General features: G+C 40.9%; 1 protein-coding gene across 10 annotated transcripts in view; it reads right to left on the bottom strand.

The window, feature by feature from the left end:
• Positions 1 to 23,825, bottom strand: part of PRLR (prolactin receptor) — a 141,468-nt gene that overhangs the window by 36,731 nt on the left and 80,912 nt on the right. For 7 of the 10 annotated variants that reach the window (XM_079329847.1, XM_079329851.1, XM_079329852.1 and 4 more), the window contains one exon: positions 17,109 to 17,199. The exons of the other annotated variants lie outside the window; for them this stretch is intronic. The gene's annotated coding sequence lies outside the window, so the exon portion shown is untranslated. The remainder of the gene's footprint in view (positions 1 to 17,108; positions 17,200 to 23,825) is intronic. 10 annotated transcript variants of the gene reach the window in all.

Below are 23,825 nucleotides of genomic sequence, written 5' to 3'. Positions count from 1 at the left end.
GATAGCCCCTGATCTCACTGCCACTTATGCCAACATTGATTGGAATGATTCTAGCATAATAAGTAGCAATATATCTTCAAACAAGAGCAAAAAATGTGATGCAAAAAAATGCCTTACAAATTAGGAAAGAAACCATGTGAAAACTGCACACATAATAACACATTCAATATCATCCTTGAAAACAAAACTGTTAAGTATTTGCTAATTAGAATGGCATTTCAAACAAGATTTTAAGCTAACAAAGTTCTTTTCAAGTCATCAACCTCTTTCTCATGCTGAAGAATGGTAACTCAGAAGAATTAACTATGGAGCAATTATTTGTGTAATGGTTTACCAAGGGAACAACAGCTTCAACACTTTTCTTTCAGGACTGGCCACACTTTGAATAATTGCCATAGCTGTCTTGCATTTACTTGACAAATAAACTGAACAATTCATGCCAGTTCAAATTATCAGGAGTTTGTTTCCACATACTGATTTAATGTTAGGGTTCCTCTTTCTTTATTTGTGTTTACAGATATTCTATATCATAGCACCTGTGGTCTAGGATCAAATTGCAGCTCCAATTCCATTTTTCTCTAATGCTATAGCTGTCTTCTACTGTGGCCCTGTGGGTCTGTAAACACACTATAGCCATTGGTGACAACAGGCAGCACACTGTCCTGACTTTCCAAGTCTGCAGCACTGAGGCTTCTCAGGCTCACTTAGAAATTTTCTTGGTCTACCTGCATGTTTTGCATGGCTCGTTTAGGTGAAAAAATATTTTTAAAAAATGTATTTAAGTTTTTTGTTCTCTTTTTCTATATAACTATAATTTTACATAGAATAGTAACATGTAATTACTTGATATGATGAAGTATTTGATAATGGCACAGTGACTGAGTCTAGAAGAATATAAGCCTGGTCTGATGCATGAATAATGACAGAGAATAAGGACAGAAGGTACAAAGCAAAGTCAGGCAAGAAATGAGGGGCAAACTGTCCCCATCCAAGGTGTGTAAACTGCTTACCAACAGCCTGTTAATGAATCCCCACAATGAACTGAGCAAAATCAAAGTAACAAAGAACAATATCCAAAATACATAAACCCCAAATGTGAACTTTAAATCATCAGACCAATGAGTAAATAGCAAGGTGCAGAAGATTAGCAAACATAGAAAACTGGCTAAAAGTTTGTGCTAGGGAAGGAAATGATGAAAGCAATAACCTATTCCTCCTAGTGGAAAACAGCAAGTGACCACAGCATCAATATTCACATCTTTGAAAGATCTGAAGTACTGATTTGTCTGTTGCACTGCTCCCCTTTCATCTCTGCTTGAGGCAGACCTGATCATGCCATCATACTGTACACAGGAGGAGAAAGCCCATGGCAAACACAGTGACATCATATAACTGAGTGTTTCAGATATAGGACAGAGACTCACAGGTCATCACAAAGAACTTGTGGCTCTTGGACTTTATTTGCCTGCCTTTGAAGCATGATATATTGCATGTATATAGAACTGCTGTAAGTACTTGCTGAAAAGAGGAGGTGAGGGATATGTGTAAGATTTATATATGGAGCTTAGCATACAGATTCAATACTAAACCGATTCAATGTAAATGCTTTCTCGTGCACACGTTGCTTATATAGTCAATTATCTATTTCAGCATTCATTTCTAATAGTGTTCATAATGTGTAAGACACCCTTTAGAAACAAGACATTTGCTGGTCTGGACTACTGACTAATGCATGGTTTAGTGTGATGTTGCTACAGCAACTAAAAAGATGAAATTACATGTCATATATCATTTACACGTTACTTAGAACATACAGCTTTCTAAAAGCCATTAACCAGACAGTGGTGCTGGGATGGAGAAGACAACGATATTTTAAAGCATTACTTTTAAAGCAGTACTTTACATTGTTCTGAAGGACTAGGGAAGTAAATCAAAGTAATAAATAGCACAAATAAGAGTGAAGAATTTGAAAATAAGAGAGCCTTCACGTTTAACATGATACCAGCATTTCTCAAGGTTCAGTTGCCAGAAGAAAACATTTCTAGATCGTGGACAACATTAGACTTTCTACTTCAGATTTCTAAGTGAGTGTTTGTGGACCACATCACAATATGTAGATATTTTTGCAGACCATGTGTTGCCCATAGGAAAACAGCTACTCTCTGAATGAAAGCTTGAGAGAATATAAAAATGGGGCTTGGTCTTCCTCCAGTGGATCTCCTTAGCAAACACATGAGTGTTCATTAAAGTAGTCTTGGTCTTCCAGGACAAGCTAATTACCTCTCATTCTCCCTGCAGAGACACAAACTACTATGAAAATGAAACCAATATGTGTTTGTGTGGTGCTAGTGGTGGTGATGGATAAATTTAGCAGACAAATTGGGACAATTCAAATTGGCAAATTTAATGATTTAGTGAAGCTATTTATGCACTGAGTTTGAAAGTGATCTCGAAAACATGCAGTTTGTAATGTCACTGCGAATAGAAAGTACCCATGATTGGGTTAAAATCTTAGATTCACCAAATGGGTGCACATTTTGGATAAAAAAGTGAACAAAACATCTGGGAATGAGTCTGGGGATATTTTCCAGACCACAGCAGGAAGATTAATGACCTAAGTCTGTCAGGCTAAAATGGAAGCCTACTGAGGGACTGGATAAGGTTTTGATTTAAGAAAAAAGGAGAAGAAAGAAAAGCAGTAAAACAATCTATAGAGTGGATAGGCCTGCTGCTTATTGTCAAAAAGGGCGTAATTCTTTGCTTATGTATAAACACTAGAGAGTTTCATAATTATGTAAAAATGGAACATTTTGTACTGCCAACAAGAGAAGAAATTCTGTAAGCAATGGAGGATGCCCGGTCCTTTTCTGCATCTGAATTACCAGAGGGTTTCTGGCACTCATATTTAAAAGAGAGGCAAGTTTCTGCACGTTCAACACACTTTCTGAGAGCACCAAGCAGTAAAAGCTCTTGAGTGCCCAATGCTAACTATACTTTCCACAGCATCCTGCTGCACAATGAAGAGAGGACATGCTGCAATGTCATTTTGGGGCTGGAGACAAAGACAGCATGAATCCAACTGGACTACAGCACCTGCCTTACTTTATTTAAGACATCTGTGCAGATAGGTTCAAGTTTGGAAAATGTCACCTACTATGTGGACATCAGTGCCTACAGTCCATAAATTGAGTGGATAAAAGTGCAAAACTAAAATAAAGAGACTATGAGTGTAACGAATGTTGGTACAAGGACAACTGGAAGAGGAGTGGAGGGAAAGAACTGTAGTTAAATGTCCTTCAGCCTTTGACTGTGCATGAATTCATTGCCATAATGTGATGCAGAAGGATACAAGAAGGTTTGTAAATACCTCCCCAGCAAGCAGAGGCAAAGCTTCTATTCACTCTGCTGCTGATATCCTTTTACTGTGTTTCAAATAAATCTTCCACAGACACCAACTCATCTAGGTTTGTAATTCGAAAACAGTGAGGTAAAATTACCAGCTAAATCCATCCAGCTGGGACACTCCTTCCTCCTCCTGGCAAGGCATATTAACACTACTGAGCTTATTGGCTCCTAGGCATCCTTTGCCTCACACACAAAGAAGTCCCCTTACCTCTGGAGCGATCAGTCTGACAGACTTTAGCCAACCGTGAAAAGAATCAGAGCTTCAGGGAGTCTGTTTCATTATCACCTAATACAGAGGACAAAGACTCAAGACAGAGAGATAGATTATAACTCTGGAAGGAAGCTTAAGGATGCTTCACACCCTTAAGGATGCCACAAAGGATGGGGCACCCTCCTGAGTCAGTGGTTCTCGAGCACCTGATCAGTGCTAGCTAGCACTATGCCTAGTCATGCTCTTACAGTGAAATCTCCACTGCAAAGCTTCCTGAATGTGTTTTGAGTCACTATGGAAAAACACGTGTGCTAGCAAGCAGACACATGCAAAGCTGTCAGAGATGCTCTGGCCAAGAGGAGGAGGCTGATTAGAACAACAAGGACTGGCAGCTTTGCCCCTTGCTTTCTCCAAGGAATTATTTCAGATGGATGCCGTATCATGCCATCTTTTCTTGTAAGGCATTCCACACTGCAAGCAGAAACTCTTCACTCAAACATTTCTACTTCATACTGCCTGGGATAGGGAGTCCTGGCTTTGAATCTGTGCATCACAAGCTGCATTAAAGGCGGACCATCAAGGTCCTATAGAAGGCAGGGAAGCACCAATTGTTTATGCTAGAAAAAGCAGAGGAAGATGCAAGACAGTAGAACTGGACTTAGCATACCATAAGGACTGAAAAGGGGAAATATGGATGTCATTGTTGTGTCTCTAATGACTTGCCAGCTATTATAGAAGCTGCGCATTTGGTCTTGACATAAAAAAAAAAAAACAAACAAAAAACAAATCAACAAACCAAAACAGTAATAGGAAAAGTCTGGGCAGCAATAAAAAAAGCAGAAAAAAGAAAATTATTAAAAAAACCCCAAACCCTGCTGCCACAAGCTATTTGAGTAAAATCTCGTTCAGATATAGCCAAATGTCCTGTATGCCCCATTAGACTGCATCTTGGGCAGAGAATTTTCTCTCATACAGAAATGAAGGTTATCTAAGCATTATCATCAAATCCAAGGAAGCCCTCTTGTTTATCATAAAAAGACTGAAATCAAACCAATGAAAAAACCTTTTTAAAAAATGAGAAGGGTGAGCTTGGTTTGTTGCCACACAACCAGACATCCACACCTATCCTCTTCTTCAACAAGAGAGGAGGCAAAATTAAAAAACTGGTAAGTTGAGAAAAAGAGAGGGAAATCACCCACCAGTTACCATTTCAGGCAGAATAGATTAAATATGGGTAAATTAATTTAATTTAATTTAATTTAATTTAATTTAATTTATTGCCAATTTAATAAATTTGGATGATGAGAAGAAGCAAAGACAAAATTAAAATAATACCTTCTTTCTCATATCTTTTTTCCCAGCCTCAACTTCATTTGTGGAGTCCTTTACTCCCCCCCACTAAGTTGGACCAGGGGGAACTGGGGAATGGGGAGTTGTGGTCAATGCACAGTAGCTCATCTCTGTTATTCCATGCTTCCTGCACTGCTCCCCTGCACTGCTCCCCTGCTCCAGCACAGTCCCTCCCCAGGGCTGCAGCCCCGGGACTCCAGGCTGTGCCGGCGCGTCCCTGCCCTGGCTGCTCCCCGGGTATCTGCCCCAACACGGTCTCTCCCACGGGATGCAAAAGAGCACCTGCCCTGGTGCCCAGAGCACCTCCTGCCTGCTTCACACGTGCTGGTGCTCACACTGCTGTTTCTCATGGTTTTTTCCATTATTCCTCATGTTGCCATGTGATGTTTCACCCTCTCTTGGATATGATTGCACAGAGATGCCACCAGCTTGGCTGATGGGCTCAGTGGAGTCTGAGGTGGGTCTGCTGTGGAGCCAGCTGTGATTGGCACAGGACAGTCCCTGACCTTTTCTCACAGAGACCACCCTTGATGCTGACACTTTGGCACCTACATCCATTGTGTCCTCTGGCTTTTGGGATGTGAAGGCAGCAAAGCCTGTTCTTGCGGTCTGGCTCTATCACTTTTCTGTCTGTAGCTATGAAAATATGGGTAGAAAGAGGAAAAACATTGCAAGGAGTGAAGAGGGCAGATTTAGAATCTGAAGACCAAGTAAAAGACAAGGCAAGAACAGTCATGGTGCTGCAAAACTTAAGCACAACATTTTCCTCATAGTCTCCTGTTTTGTAAACAAAGTCAGTCTGAGGCTTGGCAAAAGCTTAGATGTGGACCAGGAGACAAAAACATCCAGGGCCACTGCACTTTACTGTCCTTTCACAGACTGCAAAGCATTTAGCTGATTTCCAGTATCTTATCCAGGCTTGTATCAAGATGATTTTATGGATACTATCAGTAGACCTTAAGTGATCTGACAGTGCAACCAGGTAACTGGTAAGAAGCTGTCATCACAGTATGGAGTCATTCCATATGAGAGCAGAGCTGAGCACAGGCAGTAAGAACAAGGTCAGAACATTCATTTCTTGGCTCTAAACATCTGCATGGGAATAAGCTGGCATCACAGCCTATGGGAAGACTCTGAAACCCTGAAATAAGCAGATCTCACTGCTTCATGGAGTATACAATAAAGCTGAACTAACTGTTCAGAGTAGCTGGTAAGTTACCAGAGTATGATGCAATGTTGTCAGGACTTCTCCAAAGACCTGCTATAGTTACATATTCCTTAACAAAACTTCTGGCCCAGCTGGTAATGTTTCCTCTGTGGAAGGAGGAGTGATATTAGGACAGCAATGATCACAGAAACACAGAGTTAGGGGATGAACTTGAGCACGATTGCTACAGGAAAAGTTACAGGATCAGAGCTTGCCAATGGTACAATAGCTCCAAATCTTTAATTAGTACCTTGCGGTCAAATGATGCTGACTGACTTCTGGGTCAATAGGAACACCCAGTCTAAAAAGGCAGAATAGCTAATTCATAATCTATGAAATAAGATCCAAAAGGACCTTTCACATCCCCAAATTAATACTCCATTACTAATAAGCACCTGAAAAACAATGTGGTTCTATCTGCAGATACCATTAAGCTCACAAAAACACTGTGTTCAAGTATAGAAGGAGACTGAATTCAAAGAAATGTTCTTTCCTTGAATTAAGTCTTTCCATGGCTTCAGCTTTTCCTCTTAAGCACTGAGACAGCATCTGCATGCTCTGAAAGCAATGGTTCTTGGATTGCCTCATCCTAAAAAGTCCATTTATACATGCTCTTTCTCTAAGCCCCATCATTCCCTGAGAGCTTGTTTCAGATAACTCTTCAGGACCTGAAACTGTTCGTGAGAACACCATCTGACAAGTGCACACTCCCCTTTCCTTAGTCCAAAAAAGGTTTTTTTCTTTAGTGCTCTTTTTTCTTTTTTTTTTTTTTTTTTTTTTTCTTATTTAATTCCAAGACCTGACTACAAAAGTGTGTCATTCTGGCACAATCTTTGAGGTGCATTGTTATAGAGAAAGCACAACCCTCAAACACTTTGTTGAAAGATGTTAAGACACTTGGTTCTTCTCACAGGTCCTTTAAAGCTTGATGAATGCACACTGTAAGTTCACAAAAGCCAATCTGTAATAATTGCACTTCATGGACAGAAGTAAATGCAGTCTTCATAAAGTCATTAAATTCTTCTCAGATCATTGTTCAGCAGGCCTCTATGCATCACCCTCTTTTCCTGACCCAATGAAATTTGAAACTGTAACAACTCATTCTTACACACATAAAAGAGAACAGCTGCCTATATGGCTGCTGCTCATAAATTACCCTGTTCCAATCCTCTGCCATGGGCAGGGGCACCTTCCACCAGACCAGGTTATTCAAAGCCCCATCCAACCTGAACTTGAACACTGCCCAGGATGGAGAATCCACAGCCTCTCTGGGCAACCTATGCCAGTTTCACTTTCCTCACAGTAATTTCTTCCCATATGTAATCTCAGTTGGTAGATGTTCTTCTTCATTGTGCCACTATAAACCCTCCCTCTCAAGTTTTCTTATAGCCTCTTTAGGTATTGAGAGGTGCTTTCAGGTCACTTTGGAACCTTATTTTCTCCCAGCTGAAAAACTGCAACTTTTTCAGCTTGTCTTCATAAGAGTGGATCTCCATCCCCATAAGCATCTTGTGTTTCTCCTCTGTGCTCTCTCCAGCAGGTCCCTGTCCCTCCTGTGCAGGGACCCCAGCTCTGGTGCAGTGCTCCAGGGGGTCTCAGCAGAGCAGAGCAGAGGGGCAGAATCCCCTCCCTGCCCTGCTGCCCACGGGGCTCTGGATGCAGCCCAGGACACGTTTGGCTCTCTGGGCTGTCAGTGCCATGGCTGGGGCATGTCCAGCCTCTCACCCACAGCACCCACAAGCCCTTCTGGGCAGGGCTGGGCTGGGGCTGTTTGTCCTGGCATTTCCCAGCCTCTGTTTGTGCTTGGCATTTCCCCAGTCCAGGTGCACTTGACCTTGTTGAACTTCATGAGTTTCTCACAGGCCCATCTCTCCAGCCTGTCCAGCCCCCCTGGATGTCTCCATTCCCTCCAGAGTGGTGACCACCCCACACAGCTTGGTGCCCTCAGTGAACTTGCTGAGGGTGCCCTTGATCCCCCTGTCCCTGCCACCAACAGAGATGTTGAACAGTGCTGATCCCAGCACTGACCCCTGAGGGACACCACCTGGCACTGGTCTCCATTTGGATACTGAGTTGTTGATCCTGCCAGTTCCTTATCCAGTAAATGGTCCATCCTCCAAATCCATGTCTCTGCAGTTCAGAGATGAGGGGGTTGAGGGGAACATCTTCAGGTAGAGGACATTGTGCCAGTCACTCTTTCCTTATCCAACAGCATTATAGCCCCATTGTAGAAGGCCACAAAATTTGTCTGGTGTGATTTGTCCTTCCTGAAGCCTTGCTGGCTATTACAAATCCCCTCTGTATTTTCCAGCTTCCAGGAGGATCAGCTCTATGATCTTGCTGGACACTGAGACTGGCAAGCCTATAGCTTCCAGGCTCTTCCCCTTTTCCCCTCTTTAGGTAATGTTTCTCTTTTTTTACAGTCAGTAGGAACTTTACTGAACTGCCATACTTGTCAAATGTGATGGTTAATGGCTTAGACAATTCATCTGCCAGTTCCCTCAGGACCCACCATACACATCTCATCAGGCCCCATGGACCTGTTCACCTTCAGGTTTCTCAGATCCCCTTTCAACCTGATCTTCTCCTAAGGCAGTTGTTCCTTCATTCTCCCTGTCCATGTCTTTGCCCTTTGTAACCTGGGTAGTGTGACTGGAACACTTGCTCATGACTCAGGCAGTAAAAGGTGGGGAGTACCAATCTAAGGTCCTGTAAAATCTGATTAAAGGAACAATATAGAGGCAGTGATCAACAGGTATTTGCAATTGGTTTAGAAAAGGTATTTAAAGATTATGAAAGATGCTTTGATCCTAACTGACAAAAGCAAAATCAAAGACTTTGTACTTCAAATGAGAAGGTATTTCAACACTATAGAATGGGATGAGTTAAGTTAGACAATGAGAGATGATGATCAAAACCCTTTGATTCTTACTTATATGAGGGGGAAGAGAGACAAAGAGGAAATTGCAGAAAAACACTTAGAGATTAGTACACCTCTAATTAGAGGTATTCCTATGGAAATGGAGGCAGACATCTTCACCACATTCAGGAGGTCTTCTAAATCTAAGTCTTACAAGAATCTTACAAAATCCAGAATACAAATTTTACCTTTGCTCATATATTCAAATCTCATGCACAGGGAGAGTGAATTTGAAGTAAGTACATTTTCATCCTTAGAAGTAGTACAAAAAAGGGGGTATGTTTAAAATTTCATTTAAAATGTCCAACAGACTTAAATCAGCCACTACCAATCTAGTCTCACTGCTCTACCTCTAGCAGTTGACATAATGTTAAACTAGATATGAGTGAGAAGGGAATTATTTTGAATGACACACATTTACATATTATTATATAAGATTTAATATGAGACCATAGTTTTTAAACTTAAAATAAATATATAACCTCCAAAATAAGTCTTCCTTAGAGATATATTTTGATTTTATTCCCATTTAGCAGAAAAAATAGGCATTTTCTGATTGTAGTGAAAAAGGATTAATCAATCTATACATGTAGACTGAAAAGAATGACTCAAGTGCAACCTTTTTGTTCTCCCATCACTATCTAGCCTTGGCTGACTTGCAGGATATTGGAACAGAATGTTGTTCTGGAATCAATCGTACTGACTCAGGAAGGCAGGCAGCATGAAGGAAGAATTACATCAGGGATATTCTCAGGGATAAGACTACGTCAAGACAGCTGATGGAGAGTCACATAATTATTTACTAAGTGACAACAGTGGGATTTTAAAACTTTGCCCTTTTTTAAATGAGAACCAAATACAGTTTTAATATGTTAAAGCAAAATAAATATTAGAAAATCTACTGTAAAAAAATAAGTCAACAGAGAGCTCTGATCACCCAAAGACATTTCCTAAGACCAAATATACTATTTTAATTTACTTAAGAGAACAATTCCACTATGTTAGGATGACAAATACATTCTTTTGAAAGGCCAGAACATTTTAAATATAAGCTGGTTTTAGACCACATTTTTCTTTAAATATCACTATGAATTATTCATCATTCATTAACCATGGCATAGTCATGTATATGCTGAGTGAAAGATAAAACCAGAATTTTTCAAATTTATTTCAATTTATGTGTTTATGAGAGACTGAAACTGTTAATGGCTTAAACATTGCTAAAATCATTGAAGGACTTTTGCCCACTGTTGCAAACTGCAAAGAAGGTGCTGTTCATCTGCAACCACTGAAGCCCAAATACACCTACTAATTGGAACTTGGACTTGAGATGAGATAAAGGGGGTATACTATTATCCAGGCAGCCCAGATCTGAGGAGAAGAATGTGTCCACAACTGATAGTGGAAGAGAGACTGGGATTCTGATGGTTGGGATTCTGATAGTTGGGATTCTGGTGTGCAAAGTGACCAACCCGGTGCAGAGGGCAGCACAGCCTGCCCCAGGCTACACCTGAGCCTTGAATGAGACACAGCAAGGCAAACCCCTGAGGTGAGCCCTGTCTCTTTGTCCTTACTCAGGGAACTCAACTGTGATAACTCCCGTGCCAGAAAGTGCTGGACACTGCAGCCTGAAGGCATTAATCTGTGCTGATGGGCCATGATGGACTCAGCTGTCATCCTAAGTGCTCTGACATCTTAGAAGGTGTCAAAGGCTCCAGAGTATCCCCTGATCCACATTACATCACTCTGCGTGAAACTCCTCCCCCAGAGAAGGCACCTGGGCATTCTCACCTGAACCTAAGCCTATATAAACCCAGTAGATTTCATGTTCTGCGTATTTTTCTTGGGATTACTCCCATCACCCAACAAATCCAGTCTGCAATCATCACTCCCACAAGACTCTGACCAACAGATGCGGAAATTCCAACAACCAAGACTCATCATGAGGCCAGGTGGTGAGGCCTTCTACTCTTATCCTTTTCCTTCTTCTCCATATATGTTTCTTAAATGATATTTTATGCTTTTACATTATTATATTACTATAGGTAGTAATAACCAAAAGGCTACATTCCTACTTTCAATTGCAACCAGATTGTTCTAAAATAAACCCTACATATGTAAATTTACAAACACCAATCATTCACTCTGATCTGCCCCAAGAGATCTATTAATATGAGCCTAGGTTACTCTCCGTTGTGGGGGTGGGTCATAAAAGTTTTCTCTTGTTTTATACATGTAGATTTTTTTAAAGGTTTTATTAATCTGGAGGAGAACCACAGTCCCTTATAAACTTCTGTAAATACTGTGGTGTTTTTTATGGCTGGTTAGGGGTGGTTTTTATCCCTGGTGAAAGGGATATCCTGGACTCTATGGTCTAGCTTTCCCCCTCTTGGTTGATGCACAGCAGAGAAAAAGACTGCCTACTGTGCATGAACAGCACAGCTGGTCTATGGGAACTGCTATTAACTGTGTGTGTTCTTCTACCATAGAAGATGCTGGGGGTAAATTCAACTGTAGGTGACTATTTTTCTCCAAACACATCATCCTCTTGTTTCTGGAGAAAGCAAACACTGTTTAGAGTTACTATACTATTTGCTTCTCTACACTGTGGAGCAAAGTCAGACACTGTAGGTAGTGGAGAATAAAATGCTCTGCAGTGTCTGTCCCCTGACCCATCAAAACTTCTCTTACTACACTGCAGCTCAAGCACTGAGCTAAAACATGATCTTTGAAAGCTTCCAGAGTTCTGAGCACTCCCTTTCTACCTTCCCCCTAGCTGGGGTGTTGGATGCCTGAGCTCAGGCTCAGCTTCAGTAACGGGGTAAGGACCCAGCTTTGAAAACAGCCCTTCCAGAAAGGTCTGCCAAGAAGTGAGCAGGGCTGGGCTCTCCCATTTTTCTCTGCAGTGGTTTATAAACCAAGGCCTCATTCTGGCTCCACCTGAGCTGTACTTCACCCCTGCCTGTGCTGGGCCAGGTACCCCACTAATCTGGACCCTGACCCTTCACCCTCTTGGCTTGATCCCTGATGTGTCTCATTTGATTGTCTGTCTGTCCCGACTCACGGCTGAACCTGGCTTATTTGGGCACTGTGGGCTATGCCCTGACAAAAATGATGAACACAGATATCTCTGACACTGTGACAAACTTTTGTCTCCATCTAGTTCCTTGATGGGCAGCACATTTTGCATTTGAGACTACAGCTGGGGTGTCTCAATGATGTGGAAGACTGGATCAGTGAAGGGGGAGTCTCACTTTCCTCACATGCCTTACTCCTGGACATGTGCTCCAGCTTCTCCATATGCCAGCTGAGATCTACACTGACAAACTACTTGGCAAAGGTCTTGTGTCAGGCTAACAAGTTAAATCAGCTTCATAAGTGGTACAGTGAGCACCAAAGAGGGTGCAAAAGTAGTAGTAGGTAGGTAGGTAGGACTAAAGGAGTGGAAGGAGGAGTGGGTGACCAGCACCTCCCCTTTTACAGAAGCATTTGCAAGCTGTGTCAGCCACAGTGTCAAACCCAGCCAGTTGTATGACTGACACTCTAAATTCAAACTGCATTTCTCTGAGGGTTTATGAATGGAAACAGTAGAGAGTACGGAAAAAGTTCCTCAGCTTCTTGAATAGAAACATAAACATATTTGTTCTCACCAGGCTGCCTACTTAAATAAGTCACTAGCTTTGGTAGCTTAGTAAAGCAAAAGAAAAGTCTGCATAGAAAAGCAAGGGAAAATACACAGATTAATTCTGTACTTGCCATCAGAAGGTTATGTCCAGCAACATTCTAGAAAGCAGGTCCTCACTACACATAGAGGCTACTCTGGAAGATAAATACCCCAATAATTATTGTTCCCTCCTCCTCTCCTTTCCCTTAGTTTTGTTTCCAAGCAGACAATGTGGTCTCAGTATCTCCTGGGTTAGCTTGGTTCAGCTGTAATATCTGTCTGTGTCCCCTCCCAAACTCTTGGCCATGCTCAGAGTACTGGCCCATGGAGGGGGAATATAGGAAACAGCCTGGTGACAGCCAAAACACCAGTGTGTTCCCAGCATCTTTCTAGCTACCAATACAGAGAACACCACTCTGAGGGCTGCTCTGGGAAAATCACCCAACCCAACCCTTCCTGAACTTACCAATGCCAAAAAGATGAATGGCCCTCTGCAGAAGCCAGGCAAGCTGCCTGTCCCACTCAACTATAGGATATTGTTATGTTGGATGATTAATGCTTATACAGTTTTCTTTATTGGAAAAGACTATTAAACAAGGGATACAAGAATTCTGTGGGAAGCATGTAAATCCCAGAAGTGTTTATGTAATCACTACTCCCCCTTGAGTGTACACTGCAAATTTCCACAGTTTTGGACATGGTCAGGAATGTTACTAGATACCCGATTTTAAAAAGTGGGGAAAGAAATTAAGAGAATGATATGGAAAACCTATCTCCATTATAAAGATCTGAGCTATAGAAACATATATAACATTTCCTCTTCATAACCTTCTATTTATTTTGGCAGTTAGATAAGCATATTCTTCAAGCAAAGCTCCCAAAACAGTTAGCAGGGTTTAGCACAGGGAAGAAAAGCAGTAGCGCACAGAAAGGAAAATGCGAGTTCAAGGCAATTTCCCACTTATCAGTGTGATAACCTGTACTGATCTGAGCAAGAGGTTGATGAAACAGGGCTTTGAAACCCAGTAACAGTTACCACTAACATGGGTGATGGTGACAATGAAGAGGCATTTGAAAGGTGTGATTATACCCCTGTGCCTTTCCCCTTTCCTCACTTTTTATCCCAAGGACTTCCCCCTCACTTGCACACATTGGTAAATGCAGTCAAGAAAGAATCAGGAACACTGGCCAGACCTGTCCTGCAGGTGTTGCCCAGGCACTGTAGCAGCAGGCAGTGCTTGAGGGCATCACAGCCTCCACAGTTGCCATAAATTATTTTCTTCTCACAACAGGCAGCACCTTAGCTTCACAAAGTCATAGTTCAGCCTTTCATACTCTTCCCTGGTATGTCAAAGGCACTAAAGGGAGAAAATCTAATACTCCTGCATACAAGAATCAGCTTTGACCACTGCCTAGACCTGCAATGAAAGTATGTGCCAAAATACCCAAAATAATAACTGAACCACACAATTCCAAAGAGCTGACACTGGCATCACTGTCCAGTCTTCCAAAAAATCATTTTTGAGTTAAGGTAGATCTCTAATATCTGTGATTTGTCATCCACAGACTAGTCTATAGATCTACCCTCACAGAGACAACAACTGGGAGCAACTGTTGGACAAAACCAGCAGAATCAGCCAAATCAGCTGCTGTTATGAATAATCATAGAGCATGCACCTCTTAATTAGCTACTCAAAATTATTTTTAAAGCAGCTACTTCTTTGGCACTGACTGTATTGTTATTGGAAAGTGATCTGATCTCTAATTGCTTTGAGGGAAAAGAGTAATCTTCCAATTTCCTCCTAAAGTTTATTCTCTGTTTTACATCTGCTTGTTTATGGTTCAGATCAGAGTACTACATTTTCATTTCTTCTGCATCCTTTGTGTTACAGTCTCCAACTGGCATTCCTTCTGCAGTCCACAACATGCTACGGAGAGATACAATGTTCCCTTCACAGATGGCAGACAATGGGATGGATGGGGCTTTGGTATTCCTGCCCATGGTACAGGGGATTAGAGCTTGGTGATTTTAAAAGGTCCTTACTCACACCAACCATTCTATGATTTTATTTTCTGTTGGGTTTTTTTTGGGTTTTTTTTTTTTTTTTTTTTGTTTGCTAGGCTAAAAGGATAATTTCTGTGATATTGTCTTGTAAGTAAAACTACTACAATAGTAAGAATATAAGTTTTCTTTGCACCTGATCAAATTTTAATCCATATTCCTTGAATGAAAACAAGTAGAACTTCACAAAATATTTTGATGGCTTTACAGAACTTTGAATAACATAATTTAGACTCCTCTAATATCACTAGAAATAATTCAGCTACATCAGACCAACACTCCTAGACTTGTGCTTGTCAAACTAATTTGTCTGTGTTTCCAACTAATGGGCTGGTGGCTGAAACAGTAATTTCTGTTATTAGTCCAATCTCAGTCATTGATTTAAACAAGAATTAAAGATTCAGATCCAGCACTCATCCTGAGGAATTTTAGAGCTAATTCTCTCCTACACAAGAGATTTCCTTTCATTGCTAGTGTTATCATGTACTGAGATACAGTCCTACAAATTATTTTCTAAATCCCACTTCCCAATCTTGTAGCTTCCTATCTGTAAAGAAAAGATGTTTTACTGAAGCTGGATAAGATTTACTGCACTTCTACATAGACAGGTATCAGCCCATCTAGCCCAAACAGCTTCAACATTTCATTCTGCTCAGAGCTGTTTTGAGGCTCCCCATATATTCTAAATTACTCCAGCCAGTACAAAGCTGTCTGCATAATTTTCTTCCAACATCTCCCTTAATACAGATTTTATATACACAACATTCTTGAGTCATCTTGTAATATCTGAGAAAATACTTTATGATCACATGCTCTGTTTTCTTACACCATTTCCAAACAATTATGTTATGGAGACTCCACATTACCCAACATTAGTAGAAGACTTGGGAACTCACCAAATAATCTGTGGAAAGAACTCTTGTGCAAAAACCCTGAAAAAACAAACTCCAAGTGATTTACAACTGTGCAAACCAATACTGGAGAAAATTTAAACATCTACTGAAATCTGTGTGCATTTATGAAATGAAAAACAATGTTGAAACCTGACTCAGTGTTGCTGTGTGTTAGCAATTTGCAGCACTGTCCTAAGATCTGCAGGCAGTATATTTTGTATTAGCAGCCTGGATTTCTGTCACTGTGGCTAAAACACTCTTGGTTTTGTGGTTCTCAGATCTGGTATTGTCTTATAAAAGCTGGCTTTAGCCCAATCAATTAATCATTTCAGCTCTGTCAAAAGTCTTCTGCAACTTTAAAAGCAAATGTTTAGGTTTGTTTTTTTTTTTTTTTTTTTTAAACTGAAATATCTGATTTCTCATATATAGTTTCAAGTTATATACTCAGATTCATTTCTTCTGTTCAAGGAACAAAATTCTCACAAAATCCATAAAGTTATATGCATTTGCATCAAAATCAAAGTGCCAAGCAAACACACAATGCTTTTTTGATAACAGATTATTGCAAAAAAAGGTTTTTGTTTGGTGATACTAGTTTACAAAGAAATACAAAGTTTTCAGATGGCCTTTCAGGCTTTGCTTGTTGAACTTCATTACATTAACCTGAGGAAAACATTTAAAAAGAAACTGCCTACATATATTAATTTAGAACTGTGCTTATGTGAAAGAAAAAAAACCCAATAAAATAGCAAAATAACACACCCAGTTCAAAACCACAGGGAGTTTTACTATACTGAATAAAATTTAGTTGCAAATAATTTTTAAGTGGACTTGATCCTAAATCTGCTTCTTAACAAAATCTGAAGTGCTTTTGCAAGAGTTTCCATTTAAGTATTTCCTTTCAACTCTGAGTTTCTTTTCATTAAGCACAAAGCAGAGTGGACACTTACCAACATCTAGATTGTTTATTTTAATACTTTAATAATGTACTGCCTCACAGTTTAACTTTAAACACTGGACATTAATTTTTTTTGGGATAATGTTGCATTTAAAACTCATTTCCAAGATTATATAAATTTTTGGTAAGAGCATGATACAGAAATATTTTGTAACTCTAGGCTAATATGAATTTTATGTCAGCAGCAGTTTGCCCACAGCTTAAGCTTCTGATGGGGTACTCACAGTAGGGCTCTATCCAACAACTCCACATACCCTAGCTCTTATTATGTAAGCAAATCCCAAATTATTGGCAATCACAGAGTCCAAGGACAAAAAGACAAAATCAGAACATGCAGTACCATTTGCACATTTGATGCTAATACATTTCATGCACTTAATCAAGTAACTCAAGATAATATGTTTCATCCAGAGAAAGGGCAGAAGTAACTGATTTTACCACGGTCTGTTCTCAGGCAGTCTCCACTGATTTCAGAAACCCTCTTTGGCTCCAAATCTCCTGGCTGAAGTGCAGTGTTGTGGCTTTCCCCCTGTCAATGGGCACAAAGAATATGCCATGTTAGTTGTCAGCCCATGCCCTGCTTCTCCCCATGGATGCCTACCAGGCAGTCCTTGCCATCATCCCTGATAACTCATCTGGGGGGAGAATCATGATCAGGACTGAAAGGGTGTTGCTATCCTGGAAGCTGCTCCTTGTCTCAGCAGTTCTGAGTCAGCAGCAGTCTCATCTTTGTAAACATTATTTTCATTACTCACTGTTTGCTACCTGCTGGTTTGTACCTAAGAAGGCTTTATGTCCTACACAAAGAGCTCTAAGCCACGATGTGACCCAAACTACCACACATGATTACCTCCTTCCCACCTTCATTTACCTTCATGACAACTGTTGGTCAGTTTACTCCGTGCGATTTCGTTTTTTCTTTCATCTTCAAGATTAAACCAGGCAGAAGCAAATTCTGTCAAAGCAGCCAGTATTGCTCTCTCCAGAGATCTTTTGAGAACACCTCAAAGAAACCCTATAGTCTTTGGAGATTTAGTGTGTATTTTTCTGAATTTACCATCATTAATGTTACTCAAAGCTTCAAGAAGTGTTACAAATAGATCATGCTTTGAGATTTAAAGCGGTCCCTGTAGCTTAAGAGGAGTTTTAGCATTCTTTTCCAATTTGGTTTTGTTATGGCTTAACAAAATCAAATTAAGAAACAGATGTAATCTAAATTTCAGCTATTCTGCATTAGATCCTGTAACATATTCTGATCCAGTAAAGCCTGATTCTGCCAAAAAAAAAAGAAAGTTGGCTTGTCTGTATTCTTACACAGAACTCGAAAGAACTACACCTACCTCTAATGCTTCTGCCTGCTAGATCATGTCCAATTTTTCTGGGAGCTGAGAGGATTAGAGAATGTAATACAGAAACAACAGTGTATATTTGAAACCACTCAAGGACATGGGCAAGATGAAACATTGCTAGTACTGAGCCTCCTTAAAGACTTGTGAAAAGCCTTTTTTTTTCCTACTAAAAAAGTCTTAGATATATTTAAATTAAGCAGAAAATTAGTTGTTTCTTATAAAAATATCCAGTGGAAAATTTTAAGAACACCTAAAAATCTTAAGGATAGAATGAGTTTTCATTTTAATTTTCTCTGCAACTAAAATAACAGGGTCGGTGCTCAGAGTTAACCATGACATACCTTTCTTCAACAATGCAGAACAATGCAGTTGTTTACATATACATTCTTCTCATCAAATTTATTTTTGACTTTTGGTCAGTTGTAGAAGTGCCAGGGTATTTTTAAGCTTTACAGATTTAAGATTATGTAAGTTAATAATTTTCTAGCAGAACTCATACTTGTAAATTATTTTGGAATATCTCTAGGGGATCTCTGTGTTGAGCTTTGACTGGACTTTCAAACAAACTGCACTTTCCCTGCATCTGCAATGCCATTTTTTGCTGGCGTGGTGGTTTACTGTATCATGTACCTTTCTAGTGGCATTCTTCGACTAGCTACACAAAGATAAAGCTTGGGTATATTTGTGTAACTTGTTTTACTCTGCTTGATTGAGAAATCGACACCGAGAAACACAGCCTATGTATTTTTAACTCTTCTTTTTTATACAACCCGGAAGAGAGCTTCAGGGCAAGTCACGCCACTTGATTTCAGCGGATGCATTACAGGGTGAGATATCTGCTTTGTAAAATGCCCCAGAATGCTTGCGTTAACAGATTCCCTAAAGAAAAGGACAAAAAAACCAAAAAAACCAAAACAAAAACAAAAAAACAACCACCAACCAAAAAAACAAACAAACAAACAAACAAAACCAAAAAACCAACCCCCCCCCCCAAAAAAAAACCAAATAGCAAAACATGACCAACTTCTGGAGGCGAATCCCTTGGGCTCAGCAGGGGACCAAGGCAAACCGGGGAAACAAAAGGGAGCGGAGCGCGGCGCGGGGCCGGCGGGGACTGCCCGGCATTGTGTTCGTGTCCCAGCCCTCGGAGCCGCTCCTGCGGGCTCCGATCGGGGCCCCGGCCCTGAGCCCGGCCTCGGGCACAGCCGCAGCGGAGCAGCGCGCAGGGCAGAGCCCGGGCTCGGATCGCGGCCCCGGCGCGCAGGGCAGAGCCCGGGCTCGGATCGCGGCCCCGGCGCGCAGGGCAGAGCCCGGGCTCGGATCGCGGCCCCGGCGCGCAGGGCAGAGCCCGGGCTCGGATCGCGGCCCCGGCGCGCAGGGCAGAGCCCGGGCTCGGATCGCGGCCCCGGCGCGCAGGGCAGAGCCCGGGCTCGGATCGGGGCCCCGGCGCGCAGGGCAGAGCCCGGGCTCGGATCGCGGCCCCGGCGCGCAGGGCAGAGCCCGGGCTCGGATCGAGGCCCCGGCGCGCAGGGCAGAGCCCGGCTCGGCCCGCAGCGCGCTGGATCAGCCTCACGCCCAGACAAACAGCGGAGGCTTCCCGGGGAAAGCGGCACAACGCCGAGCAGAGGGAGATTTTAACCCACCAGTGCTTCATCAAACCTGATGAAACTGTTCTTAGCATGGCACTGATTTACTAAAATGACTCTTGCTTCAGCTTCACCCACACTAGTGTCAATAGTAGGAGGATGTGAACTACAAGGAAAAGTAAATAACTAACTCATTAAAATTTTGCAGCTGAAATAAAGAAATGAATAAATGGTAACAAACTCCTTAATTTGTTGATTTAGTCTCTTTTAATTTTTCCCATGAGGCAGTTAATAGGGGAGTTAATGAGCTGCCAGTCATCAGTCATTGGACACTGACTGCACCACATTCAAGAGGCTGATTAAATAATATAGGTGCTTATTTAATTCTGGCAGCACAACAGGATTGAGATTATTAGTTAGGAAAGAGATCAGACATTTTGAGCAAAGGAGAGGCAATCATTCTAGTTATACCAGTCTGAAGGCATTCTCATAAAACCTAATATAATATTAACTTTTTCCTTATTTGGATTAGAACAGAGGAAAACACCTAAAGCATGGTATGAGATATAAACCAAAATAGGGCACAGGATTTCAACACACAGAATCACTCCAGCTCTAAAACAGCAGGGGGTAACAGCTAATGGCTATCCACTTTCAAAAGACACTTCTATCTACAGTGACCATTAGAATAAGCTTCTACCTACTCATAAATTACAGATGTCAATTCCTGCGAAAAAAAATAATATTTTCTGGTAGGGAATAATTTTCTTCTAGTCTTTTTGGTGATGCTGAACAGTTAAGTCAGTTTATAAGGTCCAGCTAATTTCAGCAGTCCTGACCAATAAACTCCAGGTAGCTCTACTTGTCATAGCATAATTTCCACTACTCCCATAAATCTGCAATGAATCAGTTCAAGGAACTAAAATGAATCACTTTTCTTTTTTGTAGAGCTAATTATTTTTGTTGGTTTTTTTTAAATTTCCTTGAAGAAATCAGATTAGTATCAGTCAAAAAACAAGGGAGGAAGTGGAAATGGTTTGAACACTTATGCAATAACACTTAACTCCAGTCTGTTTAAAGTACTTTGTTTCAGGCAAGCAGCAAGCATAATAAACACCTGTGAAGTTTTGGTTTGGCTCTGAGGATGTAGCTAAAGATAAAATGTTAAAGCTAATGAAAAATTATATTTTTACTGTCTGCTATCAAAATACTATTAAAATATGTCTGTTCAAGTAGAAAACAAATTGTTTATATCCATTAAGGCTGTCCTTACATAATCAGTGACCTATTGAACTACTTAGCTGCACTCTCTTGACAGCAGTGAGCTGAAAAGCAAAACAAGAGAGGAAATATAGTAAAGACATTTTTTCAGGTGCTCATGACTACTGGTTATTACTTGCAACAATAATCCTTCACACCTCTTTGAATGAAATAGTTAATGATGTAAATCCTAGTACAACTGTGATGACCTAACTAGCCTTGCATGGATTTACTAGGCGAAGTTGTAAAAAGAGTCCATCACAAAACCAAAGAGCTTCTAAACCTGGCTGACCTTTGGCTCAGCATCTGAATCACAGAAAATAGCCATGCACTCCTCCATGAGCTGGGAAAACTTAGATGTTTTGAGGGAATCATAGAGAGATTTTGCAGGGAGGATTAAAATCAGCAAAAGACATAAAGAACGACTTTTCTTAAGTAGCAGTAAGGATCCCCATGCAAAGGGATAACAAGACCAAAGTAGAAGAAGAAAAATAATTTGGGAATATGATGTTCATTCTTAAGATGTGGGTATTGGTCTTCCCATAGTCAGAAAAAGAAAGTTTTAAGGTCAGGTGGAAAAAATAATCTGGGAGGACAAAGTCCTACAGATGCAGTAGAAATGATCTTCTTTTTGTAGAACCTAGCTCATACACTGTAGACTACCTATCTTTGGATGCATAGTCCACATAAAGTTGTGAGTAAAAATTTCATGTTTATGTTAAGCCCTATTCACTGTCAGTGGTCAGAACCAAGGCAGCAGCTCCACAGCAACAGGGCAACTGTTCTCAACTCAGACACTGTTTACACAAGGAGTGTAGGTTACAGTGACCTCCCTTCCAAATGTTAGGGGTTTAATTCTACAGCACAATGATGAACACTGATACAGCTGCTGAGCTGAGCCTGTGCTGTAGCGACAGGAAAAGAGAGGAAAAAGAGCCACTTTCCTTCTCCTTCTGGAGCTTTCCAGAGTTCTACTCTGAATTTATAAATTAATTTTTACATGAGTCAGGAAACAACAAGCAGGTGTTCACCATTCCTTTGCTCCCAGGATCCACTCAGCAGCGACAGAGAAGGGCAGTGGAGCTGGGGAAGGGTCTGGAGCATGAGTCTTATCAGAACCATCTGTGGGAGCTGGGGGTGCTCAGCCTGGAGAAGAGGAGGCTCAGGGGAGACCTTATCACTGTCTTCAGCTCCCTGAAAGGAGGCTGTAACCAGGTGGGGTTGGCATTTTCAACCAGGCAACTGGTGACAGATCAAGAGGACATAATCCAAAGTTGTTCCATATGTTCCAGTTGTTTCCAGAGGTTTAGGTTGAATGTTACAAAGGAATTCTTCAGAGAAATGTGATTGGATATTAGAATGGACTGCCCAGGAACGTGGTGGTGCCACTGTCCCTGCAGGTGTTTAAGGAAAGAGTGAATGTGGCACTCAGTGCCAAGGTCTGGTTGACCCAGTGGTGTTGGGTCATAGGCTGGACTCTGTCATGGAATGAGAGAGAGCTTCAGACAAGCCCTGCCTTAGCCTCAGATTTCTGGCAACTGCTTAAATTTAATAAATCACTCTGGCACACAAACTTTAGGGATGGCAAACCAGATTCTATTTAAAGAAAAATAAAGTATTTATTAAACAGTCCATAGATAGCAGACAAAAGATCTTAATCAGAGTTACTTACTGCAAAGTATAAAATTAAAAAGAACATAGATTACAACTTAACATAAAAGAGTGCACAACATTAAAGCTGCACCTATATTATAGCTGGGAAAAGAAATAGTATTGATTAGGGGCCAAATGTAACTTACCACCAAAATGTCAATAATGTACACAGATAATTTCCCCCAGAGGAGTAACTGCCAAGCAAGTGTCCCTGTTCAGGTGAGAAACTCCACACATTTCCAGGGAATGTGCAGAATATTTCTGCTTTGTGAAAGATTTGGTGTAACTTTCATAATTTGTAAAGTGAGGTGTCTGTCAGTCAGAAATCCAGCTTATCTTCCAGATCTCTCTCTGACAGTAAGATGTTTATTGGCAGTTTATTGGAGATAGTAGATCATGTTAACCCCATGGTGCCAGAATATCTCACTGCAAGACAGCTTGTCCTGTTTGAGTTATCTGACCAGTTAACAAATGAGATAAGCTCTGGTGGGGGTGAGATGCCCTGCTACAGACTGGATGATCTCAGAGATCTTTTCCAACCTAAATGATTTGGCGATTCTCTGGCAGTGTATGTGTCAGAGAATGGTGCATTTTGGTGTACACTGATCTGTCAGTTTGTATACTGTAAAGGACCATGTTTCAAGACTTTGGCAGTGCACCACTCAGAGTTGTATTTTGGGATACTGTGAAATGGAACTCAAACCTGAGTTCAGACATGGGAGGAACAGCTGTTAACAGATGCAAAGAAGTGAGACTGCAGCTTGAAGCAGAGCTTTCACTGCTCTTTTATAGATTCAGCTTTGAAGAAGGAAAACAAAGATGATTACAAGTTTGCTCCATTTAGCAAAGAACACTTTCCCAAATATTCAAACAGCATAATAGTAGATTATAGAAAATACAGTCTCAAGACCTTCTGTTTCTTGATTCAGATCAAGAACCTGAATGCAAGTCTTCATTGCCTCAGCTACAGAGCTCCTGACTTTGCTGAAATAGTTCTCTCCCTCTTTTTATAAGAAAATCTATCTTGTTCTGATGATGCCTTAGTTAACCATCTATAGCATATATGAGCACTTGAATGGGAGGTCCTCTGGAATATCCTGACCATGCTTCTTTGAAAACAATCTAGGTAAGTTGCTTCATCAAAGTTTTGCCTTCAACAGTTCTCTATTGCCCTGACAAAATATTTTTGTACTGCCTATTTCACACACACACAAAAAAAAAAAAAAAAAAAGAAGAAAAAAGAAACTTCCTCATTATGCATTAGCAATCTTCCAAAATCCTTCTGGTAGTGTCTTCTTGCTTCCATC

This window comes from Erithacus rubecula (genome assembly GCF_903797595.1).
Source record: "Erithacus rubecula genome assembly, chromosome: Z".
Classification (NCBI taxonomy): domain Eukaryota; kingdom Metazoa; phylum Chordata; class Aves; order Passeriformes; family Muscicapidae; genus Erithacus; species Erithacus rubecula.
Note: the sequence above shows the minus strand (reverse complement) of the source record. Positions and strands in the feature narration are given on the sequence as shown.